This window comes from Dama dama, chromosome 20 (genome assembly GCF_033118175.1).
Source record: "Dama dama isolate Ldn47 chromosome 20, ASM3311817v1, whole genome shotgun sequence".
NCBI lineage: Eukaryota > Metazoa > Chordata > Mammalia > Artiodactyla > Cervidae > Dama > Dama dama.
In genome coordinates, this window is record NC_083700.1 from 34,643,925 (window position 1) to 34,658,941 (window position 15,017).

General features: G+C 42.8%; 1 non-coding gene across 1 annotated transcript; it reads right to left on the reverse strand.

Annotated features, from left to right (window-relative positions):
• Positions 1-8,218: 8,218 nt before the first annotated feature.
• Positions 8,219-8,325, reverse strand: LOC133041734 (U6 spliceosomal RNA). The gene has a single exon (XR_009689310.1). It is a non-coding gene; the product is annotated as a U6 spliceosomal RNA (small nuclear RNA).
• Between the last annotated feature and the right edge of the window lie 6,692 nt (positions 8,326-15,017).

A 15,017-nucleotide genomic window follows, 5' to 3' on the forward strand; every position in this document is an offset into this window, starting at 1 on the left:
ATTCTCAGTTCATCTCCAAAGAGACACAAATGTTGATTTGTTCTGTTTCAGTCATGCTAACTTTTTTTTTTTTTGGCTGCCCACTAGCTTTTCTCTAGTCGAGGCACCTGTGGGCTTCTCTTGTTGCAACCCACAGGATTCTCGCTGCTATTTGCCTGTTTCTCTAGTTGCAGTGTGCATGGGCTTAGTTGCCCCATGGCATTTGGGATCTTAGTTCCCCAACCAGGGATCAAACTCATGTCTCCTGCATTGAAAGGCAGATTCCTAACTGCTGGACCATGGTTCCCATGGCCAGGGAAGTCCCCAGGCATGCTAACTTTTATCAGTTGGTTAGAATCATGTCAGCCAAATTTTCCCACTGTAAATACAATTATAAGTACTGTGGTTATAGATTAATAAGCATTTATGGGGAGATATGCTAAAACTGTGTAAATATCAGGTTCCTCATCAAATTTTCACCCACAGGTTTTAGCAGCCATATTCTTACCTAAGTCCTTTATTACTGTGATGGTGACCAAATGGTGATTTTTCTAATTTCCTCTCTTTTCTGTCTTTATCAATTGGCATTCCAGTGTAAATTAGTGCCTTCCCTTCTCACCATGTATTTATTTGTATCTATATTAATTCATCCATTCCTGTTTTATTCAGTGGGTTACTATACTGAATACTAATACTAAAATTAGTTACTTTGATGCCTAAATTGCCCCAGACTTGGCCTGCATGTATCCTTTCAATCTGGATTATGTATCCTTTTGTTTCCATCTTTCTTTGAGCACTTCCATACTTTCTTAGCACAAGGAGATGCTCTAGGTTCAACTATAAATTTTTAGGCTGATCAGTTTGGGTTCTTTTTAATGAAAATGGTCTTTAGAAATAAAGAGCTGAGTGATTGGCATGTTCACTGCTATCTGGGTATCATTGCTTATAGGACCTGTCAGCAGACAGAAACAGAAATATGTATGTAAACACACACACACACACACACACCCCCCTACATCTATGTATAAAACATGGGTTCAAACTAATTACACCAATTCTGATGGCTTATTTCCCTTCTATAAATGTAACTCCTTTCACTAAGAAGCCGTGAGAAATATGGCTCCCATTATCCTCAACATATTATTTTCTCAAGTCCTCTACTTGCAATCAATCTCCTAACCATACGGGCCATATTCTCTGCCCCGGCCTCACCAAACATTCTGCTTGCACTGGCCAAATTTGGACCCTAGTCTCACTGACCACATCAGCTATGCTGGCTGAATCCTCCATCTATATCAAAGGGAAATAGGAGAGGAAGGGCACATTTTATCATTTTTTTAAGGATTGGATTTATTGAAGTTTGTCCTCATCACATAGTTAAATCAGTTACAGTCATTCAGACACATCACATAACCTAAAGATATTTATTCCAATAACAGAGCACCTTTAATGTCTCTAATAGAGCCAGTATTTATGAAATTATTTCTAGATGAATCTGAAAAACAGATTTAATGTATGTATTCTTAGTTCTATATTTTTAAAACTCTCATAATCTGTTTTCTTATTTTATATCGATTCTAACTTTGTAAAGTTGACAAAGAAGAGAATCTTTGTTCTACTGGTAAGTTCAGGAACAAAATTTCAAAGAAGGTATGTCAGAGACTAGTTGTTTACCAACCCATTTCTTTTGCCTCCTGGGTGCAAGCTGGACTACATTTCCCAGTCTCCCTTGCAATCAGGTGCAGTCATATGACTGAGTTCTAGCCAGTGGAATGTGGGCAGAGGTAATGAAAGCCACTTCTAGACCCATAAAACCTTCCACACAGTTCTGCAGGCTCCAAGTCTCTACTCCATCTGCTGACTGAATACAGAGGATTCAGTAGAGGATTCCAAAGCCTAAAACAGTTAGCAGAGCCACAAGATGGATAATTCTAGGTTCCTGAATCACCCTATGGGAGGCCATCAACTGAACATCTGCATTCAACCCTTACGTGAACGTGATGTCGATTTGTATTGTGATAAGCCACTGAGACTTCAGGGTTATTAGTCAGGTCAGTTAGCTCTCCCTAACTAATACAGAAAGTAAATGAATTGCCCATGTTTAACCTTTAGAAGTGGTAAAGTATCACATGGAACATGACCTTCTGATCCCTACTTGAGGGTTCTTTCTATCAGATTGTGTGTGTGTGTGTGTATGTGTGTGTGGGTGTGTGTGCTCACACACTCTTTGCGACCCCATGGACTGTAGCCCACCAGGCTTCTCTGGAGTTTTCCAGGCAAGAATACTGGAGTGGGTTGCCCTCTCTTCCTCCAGGGGATCTTCCTGATCTAGGGATCAGACACAAGTTTCCTGCATCTCCTGCATTGGTAGGTGGATTCTTTACCACTAAGCCACCTGGGAAGCCCCTTCCTATCAATCAGACCAAGCTAAAAGTAACATTTTCCTTTTAGCCCAAGCATGACACTAGACCCCCTTTTAGCCCTTCCCCTTTCCCGAGGGAACCATGGCCCACATTTGCTGTTTCATGGATTCATCTTCAGCTAATGAAAGCACCTCTCTTGCCTAACACCTGCCCTCTGACAGGAGACTTACTCACCCTGTAGAGGTCTCTGATGAAATGTGGCCTTCCTTTCCTGCAAGCCGACTCTGTGATTGGTGTGGCAGTGGTAACAGAGCCCACAGTTGGGATGGTCCAAAGGGCTTGGGGGACAAGTTGATTTCCTCCTCTGACACAGGAGGTCAGCAGCAGTTCCTGGTCACTCCTACATCCTGGCTTATTCATAGGCCGATATCTACTGGTTTGGTGTGTCAGCACAGTCCAGGCTGCTAAAAAACATATATCTTCTTGAACAGGATGTTTCTCACCTTCCTCTCTTCAGACAAGACAAGTTTTAGAGACTAAGAGAGCTAGAGAGATCAGGTCAAGTGGGTGGGGGTGCAATAATACAGGGGAAAGGAAACCTCTGACAGGAGCTGTGGACATGAAAAGCCTTGGGAGTTTTCTCAGTATCACAGTCTAAATTTTATAGTAATTCACAAACTCATATTTCCAGAGTTGGGCAAAACTCCAAGGTTTGCTGAGGCTTCATTTCATAGAAAAAAGCCTAACTGTCACTTCATAGAGAGAGAATTGATGACCTGAGTGATTAAGGAGCATGTTTAACGTCACAGAGATAGTCGAGGCTAGGGCTAGACCCCAGAACAGTGCTCTTAGCACTTTTCTACTTTGCTCACAGGTCTGATGGGAGCCACTCAGTTCAAGCAGTTGGAGCAGCAGATGTAATTAGGATATTAAGTGCTGGAGAGTGTGGTCCCTGAGGACACATCTCTCCATGACCTTGGCCAACCCCCAAGCCTCCCTGAAAGCCTTTCCCTGCCTATATGAGAAGCCAGCACCCATCACCCACCAGGGTCTGACACAAACATGTCTGGGGTGAGTCGCTCAATTCCAAGGTGAAGCAGGAGTGGGAACATCTCCAGTTAAAACTCCAGAGCATCTGGGAAGGGAAAGAGTCTCCAGACTGGAAAGGCATGGAAATTTCCCTGAACCCAGAAGCATGCTTGGAATAGTACCGCTGCATCACCACTCCAGCCCGGCCTTGTTAGTGAGGCAAGCCGCAATCAGGAGATAATTAGCTTGCTGTTATTTATTCCCTGCTCTAATCAGCAGCCCACTGCTTGCACAGTGGAGAGGGCTCCCACCCCCAGAGCAGTGGGGGTTCTCGGGGACCTTTAGTTACCAGCCAGGAAACAAGTGGCAGAAGACAAAAGGCTGGGGAGACGAAAAGAGGGAGGGAGAGCCTTGACCACAGGACCCAGGCGCTGCTGGGCTCTGCACGGCAAACAAATCCCTGGGGAGAGGCAGCTGGGAATCACCAGGAGCCCCGGGCAGCGTTACACTTCGCTTCATTTTGTTCCTGGAGTTGGGCTCTGGTCGATAAAGGGCGGCTGGCGTTCAGCTCCCTGTTCTGCCTCACTGCAGTCAAATTGCCTTTTTCCAAGGCGACTTTCAGAAAAAAAAAGATGACATTTATCAAAGCCTGCTGAGTGGTGACCTTGGTGGGAGGGAGAGAGGGCGGGTGTACTGTCTGTGGAAGCAGGCAAAGAAAATGAGGAGAACCTAGAGGGAAGGAAATGCTTTCAAGCCTCAAAGTTGTTGGAACAGACACAGAGAGATGACTCAGGGTTGGAGGACGTGCTCATCCAACTCCCTCCTGGCCCCTTCCTCATCCTCAGTAGCTCATTCTCACGGGCAATCCCTGCGTTTCCATGCCCAATAGTCGACTGAGGATGCTCCATCAAACAACCACCTCTGGAAAGGGGTCAGGCCTATGACTTGACAACTGCAAGATACACAACCTTAGAATCAGTAGTAGTTCCAGAATGTCTGCATAGGGCAGGTTATGAGGCTGCTGTTTGATTGGAGGGGCAGGAAGTGAGGGAACCAGAAAACTTGTACTTTGCATAGCAAATACATTGGTGTTTTTTTTTTTTTTTCCTACATATGTCATACATCTGTAGGGCATGCAGAGCATGCATAAAGCCCTCCCAAACCACTTATTGGCCCCAGTGCTACATTTGTTGCTATTTTTCAGTTGCTCAGTCATGTCCGACTCTTTGTGACCCCATGGACTGCAGCACACCAGGCTTCCCTGTCTTTCAGCCAACTCCTGGAGCTTGTTCAAACTCATGTCCTTTGAACTGGTGATGCCATCCAACCATCTCATCCTCTGTTGTCCCCTTCTCCTCCTGCCTTCAATCTTTCCCAGCATCAGGGTCTTTTCCCATAAGTCAGTTCTTCACATCAGGTGGCCAAAGTATTGGAGCTTCAGCTTCAGTATCAGTCCTTCCAATGAATATTCAGGACTGATTTCCTTTAGGACTGACTGGTTTGATCTCCTTGCAGTCCAAGGGACTCTCTAGTCCCAAATACTACATAGGATCCCAGAATTGGAAGAGAACTTAGGAGTCATCTGTAGGACCTTGGGTCCTACACAGGATTACTCTGAAAGTCTTCTCCCTTCTCTTCTCTGGCCTCGTAAGCCCTTTACACACAGGCTTTTATGGCACCTGTCACCATGCATTGTGAACATCAATGTCTGTTTCCTTTACCAAACAATGATACTTGATAACAGAAAGGCTTCTTGTGCCTCCACCTTTGTATTTCACTTTTCTATTCCTAAACACTCAAAGGAGTTCTTGCTATATGTGAATCGGGGTATGTGTGATAGAATGAATGAACAAACAAATGAAGGGACATCTGAGCAAAACAGTCATCCAGCCCCTGCTTTAACACTTCCTGTGATAAGGAGTTCATTACCTCAAGATGGAAAAGATCTGTTACGGGACAGTTGAAATGTCAGAAGATGTTTCTGGACATGGAATGTAAATCTGCTCTTATGACACTTCTATAGAACAGTTCTTCCCTTTAGAGGCCCAGAAGCACAGAGGCCCTCAATCTAGTATTCCACATATGAGTCTTATGAGATCCCTGCCCCCAAGAAATATGTGTGAAATTCTGTGTGTGTCTGCCCATGTACTTAGGGGTAGGGGATCCATGGCTCCACAAAGGAGTCCTATTGCCACATTTGATTTATTTATTTATTTGGCTGCCCCTGGTCTTTGTTGAAGCATGCAGGAATCTTTAGCTGTGGCATGTGGGATCTAGTTCCCTGACCAGGGATCCAACCCAGACCCCCTGCATTGGGAACACGGAGTCTTAAGCCACTGGATCACCAGCGAAATCCCTGTATTTCCAAATTTTAGAGCCCCACTTCATTTGTTTACTCCCCCATTAAACACTAGACAAATCAAGAGTCCTCAAAAATGCTTACTTTTTTATATTTTTTCCCCTCCCACTTTTCCAAAGAAAGCAGACTCCCAGGTTGTTATGCATCTTGAGCAAAACTAGCTCTGCTACTCTAACCACGGATGATTAGACAGGGATTAATTCACATACTGAAGTTAACCATGAATGGGTGGGGCACACAGGAAGCTGAAGGAAAGAGTTTGATAGGAATTGTGATCAAAAGGGTGCACCATGTTGGATTGCAGCTATTTGACTCATTCAGAGGCTCTTCATGGGGAAATAAACATCTTTGGTGAAACTCACAGAAAGTGGGTGACTTTGGAGTTGCAAGCCTCTTTTTGCCAACTCAAATCACTTTTTCAATTCTCCAAGTCTTGGAAGCACTAGGCTCATAGGACTACAGCTAATAAGGCAACTCCCCAGTTACAATAAACCTCTGTGGGGTCCTGCAATAAACCTGTCTTCCTGAATTAGGTTGACTCTTCTTGGCAGTTTCAAAGATTCTGACTAATACACAGCCCTCCAATTTTCACAAGTGGCTATTATGACTTCCTTCTAAAGTATAAGATACTCATTGCTAAGCTATCCTTCATATATGAGCTACCAAAATAAGTATTCACACACATTCTCATTAAATCCTTATAAAATCCTACAGTAGTCATTCTCAACTTGGGAAGGGTACAAAGAACCACCTGACTCCACCTTAAACATATATTCCCAAGCCCCCATCTCCACAACTTCTAAGCAAGTCTGGGGTGAACCTTGAATTCATTTTTTAAACAAGTTACTTGGAGATTCTGATGTTGGTAGTCTAAATCCCTCACAAGAAGAACACTGCCCTGGGAGTTTTCCCCAACTGTCTTGATGATCAAAATGCCTCTCAGACTCTGCCCATAAAAGTTCTGATTTAGTTGATAAGGGGCTCTGGAATTTTAATAGGGTAGGCATCTTAATGTTCAAGACTTCCCAGGTGGCACAGTGGTAAAGAATCTGCCTGCCAATGCAGGAGACCCAAGAGACATGGGTTTGATCCCTGGGTCAGGAGGATCCCCTAGAGGAGGAAATGACAACCCACTCCAGTATTCTTGCCTGGAAAATTCCATGGACAGAGGACCCTGGTGGGCCATAGTCCATGGGGTTGCAGAGAATTGGACATGACTGAGCATGCACCAGGCATAATGTCCATTTTATCTGTCAGAAAACTGAGCCCCATAGTAACTTATCCACAGTCAGACAGATAGTTGACAACAGAGATAAGATTAGAATCCAGCTTTCTTGACACTCAGTCCCACGCTCTTCCTGCTGGATCACAAAGGCCACACCACCTGCATAGAGGCCTGGACATAATAGGCAATTGATAGAGGTTTGTTAAATAGAATCCACGCAGGTTCTAGAGGGAAGAAACTATTTTTTTTTTTAATTTTTTTATTAGTTGGAGGCCAATCACTTCACAACATTTCAGTGGGTTTTGTCATACATTGACACGAATCAGCCATAGATTTACACATATTCCCCATCCCGATTCCCCCCTCCCACCTCCCTCTCCACCCGATTCCTCTGGGTCTTCCCAGTGCATCGGGCCCGAGCACTTCTCATGCGTCCCATCTGGGTTGGCGATCTGTTTCACCATAGACAGTATACATGCTGTTCTTTTGAAACATCCCACCCTCACCTTCTCCCACAGAGTTCAAAAGTCTGTTCTGTATTTCTGTGTCTCTTTTTCTATTTTGCATATAGGGTTATTGTTAGCATCTTTCTAAATCCCATATATATGTGTTAGTATGCTGTAATGTTCTTTATCTTTCTGGCTTACTTCACTCTGTATAATGGGCTCCAGTTTCATCCATCTCATTAGGACTGATTCAAATGAATTCTTTTTAACGGCTGAGTAATATTCCATGGTGTATATGTACCACAGCTTCCTTATCCATTCATCTGCTGATGGGCATCTAGGTTGTTTCCATGTCCTGGCTATTATAAACAGTGCTGCGATGAACATTGGGGTGCACGTGTCTCTTTCAGATCTGGTTTCCTCAGTGTGTATGCCCAGAAGTGGGATTGCTGGGTCATATGGCAGTTCTATTTCCAGTTTTTTAAGGAATCTCCACACTGTTTTCCATAGTGGCTGTACTAGTTTGCATTCCCACCAACAGTGTAATAGGGTTCCCTTTTCTCCACACCCTCTCCAGCATTTATTGCTTGTAGACTTTTGGATAGCAGCCATCCTGACTGGCGTGTAATGGTACCTCATTGTGGTTTTGATTTGCATTTCTCTAATTATGAGTGATGTTGAGCATCTTTTCATGTGTTTGTTAGCCATCTGTATGTCTTCTTTGGAGAAATGTCTGTTTAGTTCTTTGGCCCATTTTTTGATTGGGTCATTTATTTTTCTGGAATTGAGCTGCAGGAGTTGCTTGTATATTTTTGAGAAAAATATGGAACGCTTCACGAATTTGCGTGTCATCCTTGCGCAGGGGCCATGCTAATCTTCTCTGTATTGTTCCAATTTTAGTATATGTGCTGCCGAAGTGAGCACAAGAAACTATTTCTATAAAGCATATTTGCCTCTTGTTCCACCCAGCCTCACCCCAAGGCACATAATACAGTGGTCTGCCCTAGGGGCTCAACAGATGTTTGTGAGAGAATGCATTATTGTATGATTACTGGACTCTGTGCTGCTCTATCAGCTACCTCTGGCTGTGCTCCAGATTGTAAATGAGCTGCCCAGAACTGAACTTGATACACGAGTGATGGTCTGACCCAAACCGAGGATGGCAGGATCTCCTTTGCCTGTGTTTTTATAGGAACTCCTGTCTCTTCTGGGGAACAGGACTTTGCCCTTCCTGCCAGTCTGGGGTGTGCCCTCATGAAACCAAGAGGAGAGGAAAAAAAAAATTTTTTTTTAAAAAAGAAAGTAACCAAGAGGAGCTGACAGCTCTATTACTGGCCCTGGGCCTCCTCCCTCCTTCAGCCTCGACTGTGGCTTCCTTATTCTAGCTTCCCATTCATCAACACTTAGAACTCTGCTATACCCATAACCTTGACAGCTTTCCTCCAGTACTGCTTTGCACTACTCCTAGAAAAGAACCCTAAAGAACCCTGCGTTGAAAAGAACCCTAGACAAGGATGATGGGCACCAGACCATTCTTAGCTCCCCACATTTACAGAATGCATGCTACATGTTACATACTCCATAGGAGCATGCATGCTAAGTTACTTTAGTCGTGTCCGACTCTGTGTGACCCCTATGGACAGTAGCCTGCCAGGCTACTCTGTTCATGGGATTCTCCAGGCAAGACTACCGGAGTGGGTTTCCAGGCCCTTCTCCAGGGAATCTTCCCAACCCAGGGATCAAACCCACGTCTCTTACATCTCCTGCATTGGCAGGAGTGTTCTTTACCACTAGCACCACCTAGGAAGCCCTCTATTAGGCACACGAGCTTATTAAATACACAACACCATTAGGTAGATACTTTATGCCCTCTTTACAGGTTAAGCAATTGGTTCAGGTCATCGAGTGAGTAGCAGAGCCAAGATTTGATCCTGAGGAGCCTCGCTCCAAACACTATGGTCTTAACCACAAAGTTATACTCCCTTTCAAGGTTAACTCAGTTCTGCCTTGACCCAGCTTGTGAATTTGACTGCTAAGGCATCTTCCAGCACTGGTAGATTAAACTTCTCTCATCTCACCAGCCCAGGTGACAGTGCGATTAGCCTGAGAACAGGCTAAGAACAGTAGACTGTAAGTGGTCAAAGAGTAGAAAATTCAGACACAAATGAATAGGTAAAGACTCAAAAAGTATGATTACACGGAAACAATTTATTAATTCAAAGAGTTAGCCCAATGGCCTTAGATAAGTGGAAAAAAAAATCCTTAACTGCAAGTTTATCATTTAATTTAACTATAATCCTTTACAAAATCATAAAAATACCAGCTTGCTACACTGGATTACTCCACATATAATAAAAACTATTCAAAGATTCATACAATATGAACTAGCTTAGAAGTCTCATGTTAGTTAAATTTTAATTTTAAATGTAAAGGCTTTCAAAATCAAAAGAGTGTTGCATGTGCAGGAAAAGAAAATATTTTCAGACTTTGACAAAACTTCTTAATGAAAAAAAAACACCAAATTCCTTTTGGAGGACCTCCTGGTTATCCAGACTTCTAGGGAGGAGTTATCTATCTGATGACCTGTTGCAAAACTATTTTGAGATGTTTATATGTGGATGTCAAAAGTCAAGAAAGTGTTTATGATTTAGCCATCAGGAATGATCACCTCTATGGAAGCAGAATAACCCTGACCAAGAGCAAGCGCTACAGATTGAACAAGATGACTTTAGAATTATTAGACAATATATATGTACAATGGAATATTACTCAGTCATCATAAGGAATGAAATAATGCCATTTGCAGCAACATGGATGGACCTAGAGATTATCATACTGAGTGAAGTCAGCCAGACAGAGATGCTGAAACATCATATGACATTCCTTATATACGGAATCTAAAAAGACATGATACAAATGAACTTATTTACATGACAGAAACAGACTCACAGACTTAAAGAATGAAATTATGGTTGCAGGGAATTGGAGGGAGAATGCAGAGGAAAGGATAGTTAGGGAGTTTGGGATGGACATGTACACACTGCTATATTTTAAATGGATAACCAACAAGGTCCTACTGTATAGAACAGGGAAGTCTGTTCAATGTTATGTGGCAGCCAGGATAGGAGGGGAGTTTGGGGGAGAATGGATACACGTACATGGATGGCTGAGTCCCTTTGTCTACACCTGAAACTATCAAAACATTACTAACTGGCTACACTCCAATATAAAATAAAAAGCTTAATAAAAAAAGAATTATTTGACAAAACTGAAGATATCAAGACACTGAAAGATGTCTATGGCACCCTTCTACCCACACCAGTGATTCCTCTTCTGCCCCTGGTCAGTATGCACATCCTTGAACTCCCTGCAGACCAAGCAGAGCTTCCAGAAAGTGTGCAGGGTGGAGGTGGAAAAGAGTAAGGAGAAGCAAAAAGGGAGCTGGATGTCAGCTGTCCAAAAAGACATTAAACAAAAAGACAGTAAACAATGGGTGAGCATGCTAAAAGGCAAGTTAAAAGAATCAGAGAAATGAATGGCAGTTTAGGACTGAAGATGGGAGGAAGAGGAATCCTCCAAATTGAGCGCCTTCGGGGACAAACTAGAAACAGAAACATTGGTCAATTGCTAGATATGAAATGGCTCAACTCAAATGGGAAGGGCTCAAATTTCAACCCTTTAAGCAATACTTAACAAAGCACTCACCTTTATTGCTAACCCTCCCAGAAATGGCTTCATCCTGGTGCCCCCTCTTTTTGGAGATACTCTAAGAATGACAAAACTCATGTTGACAGCAGCAATACCACTGAGGTTCTCCACAAAATGAATATTTTTAAAACTAAATTTTTTAATTTAAATTTGTAAATATTTTTAAATTGAAAAGATAGCCCAGAGAGTGAGAGCTTAAAAATATGAGTGAATACTCTAAATAGGCAAAACCCTAGAACGTGGGAACAAGGCAGGCAGGCGTGCAAGGTTATCTGTACATTTTTGGGGGAGGGGGTTGGGTTTTTTACTTTTGTTGATTTATTTATCTTTGATGTTTTGATCTGTATATATGTTGACATCAAGACCAGGGGATCTCCTAACCTTCATGGCAAAAATTAGGTTTTTAAAAAGATAATACTTATAAATAATAAAGCACATTCACAACTATTAGCTCATTTGATCTCCCAAATAATCCTATGAAATAAGTTCAGGTGCTATTATTATTCCCATGTTATAGATAATGGAATGAGATTCAGTAAAAATAAACTGAAATACCGAAGGTCACAGAGCCAGTGTACAGCTGACTTCTCCAAGACCAAACATTATGCTTCATCCTTACCTATTGTGTGGTCAGGCCATTCAACATGAGTGTGGGGTTCTTCTTTCCTTTTTTTGGCTGTGCTGGGTCTTCATTGCCCTATGGGTTGTGGGATCTTAGTTCCCTGACCAAGGACTGAACCCATGTTCCCTTTATTGAGAAGGTGAATTCTTAACCACTGGACCATGGGGAAGTTCCCCAAGGTGGCTGTTCTCTTGCTCTCTTTATATCAACCAGGCCCTACTTTACTCACATGACTATCCAATCTTAATTAGAGCACTTAAACGGTAACTGCCTATGTGTTTGCCCCTGACCCAGCCACTAGTTTCCTTGGTAACTAATGAGCCAACCTGATGTCAATTCCCCCTACAAATGGTAGCCTCCTGAGCAGCCTATCCTAAGTAACGAAGATAGATGCCACGTCCTGCCTGCTGCCTGCCATACACAGTGGGGGTGTAGCTCCAAGATAATTTGCTTCAGGTGTGTAAGACTCCCCTATTTAATAAACAATTGCTGTCTCTGTCTCTGGGCTCTTTCTTCAGTCTCAAGGCTGGGCAATTACAAGGCTTGCAGCCCAACAGCCCTACACTAGGCATTGAGACTAACATATAATGAATGTGCTGCTGCTGCTAAGTCGCTTCAGTAGTGTCCGACTCTGTGCGACCCCATAGACGGCAGCCCACCAGGTTCCACTGTCACTGGGATTCTCCAGACAAGAGCACTAGAGTGGGTTGCCATTTCCTTCTCCAATGCATGAAAGTGAAAAGTGAAAGTGAAGTCGCTCAGTTGTATCCAACTCCTAGCGACCCCATGGACTGCAGCCTACCAGGCTCCTCCATCCATAGGATTTTCCAGGCAAGAGTACTGGAGTGGGTTGCCATTGCTTTCTCCAATGGATGTGCTAATTTAATGTAATTATTAATTAATGATTAATTCAACAAACATGTTTTAATGCCTATTAGGAGCCAGACCAAGGGTAAATCCCTGCTCCCAAGGAGCTTACAGTCTAATGGGAAAGCAGATATGTAAATAGAATTGTAAATGAAAAGTTTTATAAGAATATATGTGTGTGTGCTCACTAAGTGGCTTCAGTCATGTTTGACTCTGACCCTATGGACTGTAGACCGCCAGGCTCCTCTGTCCATGGGATTCTCCAGGCAAGAATACTGGAGTGGGCTGCCATGCCCTCCAGGGGATCTTCCTGACCCAGGGATCAAACCCATGTCTCTTACATCTCCTGCTTTGGCATATGGGTTCTTTACCACTACACCTGGGAAGCCCATAACGACATATATGTAAGAAAAGATCATCTAAGTATGCCCAGCAAATTAGACTGTGTTGTCCTAAAACAAGGGTGGCCAGCTGCCTGGAGTCTTTAGAAAGAAGTCAAACCATAGCTTCCTAACAAGGTGTCTTTCACCAGCTCTGACTGAAGTGCCCAGTACTAGTTATCGAAAAAAGAAAAAAAAACAAACAAAAACTTCTAGTACAGAGAAAAGCAATTCATCCAGTTTCATAACCTGGTAGACATATCCAACCTTTTTTGCTCAAATGCTGAGCTGACCAAACAACCTTTCAAATTGTACTTAGGAACGCTGGGTTGATGCACTCCAGCAAGAGGAAATAAACACGCACTATAAATAACCTGTTGCTATTTATCCTGCCAAAGCCCTCTTTTTGTTGTGAATTAATAGACGGTTGTTCTGGTCTAGAAAGCACCTGTGGCAGACCTATCATGAGTCAATTTTTATACCAGTGCCATCCAGTGGAACTTTCCATGATTATGTTCAAAAGGGTAGCTAGCCAAATGTGGCCATTAAGTGCTTAATTCGGGGCAACTAAGAAAATGATTTATAATTTTAATTAATTTAAATAGCCATGTGAAGCTAGTGGCTACTGTCTTGGACGTCATAGCTCCAGATCCTTGGTACTCAAAACGTGCCCTGTGGATTAGCAGTGTCTGCATCACAAAAAGTTATTAGCTTCTTAGAAACGCAGAATCTCAGACCCGACCCCAGACCTAAGGATTCAGAATCTGCATGTTAACAATATCCCCAGGTGATCTGTATGCACATTAAAATTTGAAAATGGCAAGGTTACTTCTGCATGACCTAAAAAAAAATTTTTTTTAAGGGATTGACCACCGTATCTGTGGTGACCTCTTCAAATTGCAGACACCCACATCTGAGGCCAGTGTCCAGCATAAAAGACCTTCTTTGTATCTGTCCCTCATCCATCCATAAACATAGCAAAGAGGGAAAAGAGAAAGACTGGTACACTGGGTCTAAGGAAAGTTAATAAAGGACATGGGAATGGGGTGGAAAGCGAAAGAGTTTCTCAGGGATACCTCTACAAAATAAAATGATGAAATTCCCTTGATGATTATTAAATATGATGATGGGTATATGGGCATTCATAGGACTATTTTCTTTGGTGTATGTTTGAAATTTTTCAAAATTGAAAAATAGATGTGATTTTTAGAGATGATGAATGTCATATTCAGCCTCCAAGAACGGCCTCCAAAGATCATCTCCTCCTGTATTCATAACTTTGTGTAGTCTCCTGCAAAAATGAATCGGAACTGGTCCTTGTGACCAAAGTGGAGGTGACAGGTGTGACCTCAGAAAGCTAGGTCACGGTGACTTTGGCCTTGTTCTCTCTTGGATCTCTTGCTCCGAGGGAAATTAGCTACCATGTTGTGAGGATACTCAATCAGTCTCATGGAGAAGCCTTTATGGACAGAAGTCAAGCCCTCTGGCCAAGAGGCAGTCCATCATACAAGTGAGCCATGGAACTGAGCCTCGCAGAAGTTGATTCTCCAGCCCCAATCAAACCTTCCAGTGACTGTAGCTCCATTGGACTGCAACTACCAAGTCAGAACTGCCTTTCAAGCCACTCCTGAATCTCTGACCAACAGAAACTGTGAAAGACAATAAATGTATATTCTTATATTAAAACACTGAGTTTTGGGGTAATTTTTATGTTGCAATAAAGAACTAATACAATGTGATTTCAAACTTTCCCACCCCCTCAATACCTTCCCTATCTTATCACTGATGCCTGAAATAAACAGGAAAGACCTTTTCACACTGTGCATAGGGTTAACATGCTAATACCCCTTGAAGGCTGGAAGCCAAAAAATTGATGCTTTCGAATTGTAGCACTGGAGAAGACTCTTGAGAGTCCTTTGGATTACAAGGAAATCAAACCAGTCAACCCTAAAGGAAATCAGCCCTGAATATCCATTGGAAGGACTGATGCTGAAGCTGAAGCTCCAACGCTTTGATGCAAAGAGCCCAGTCATTGGAAA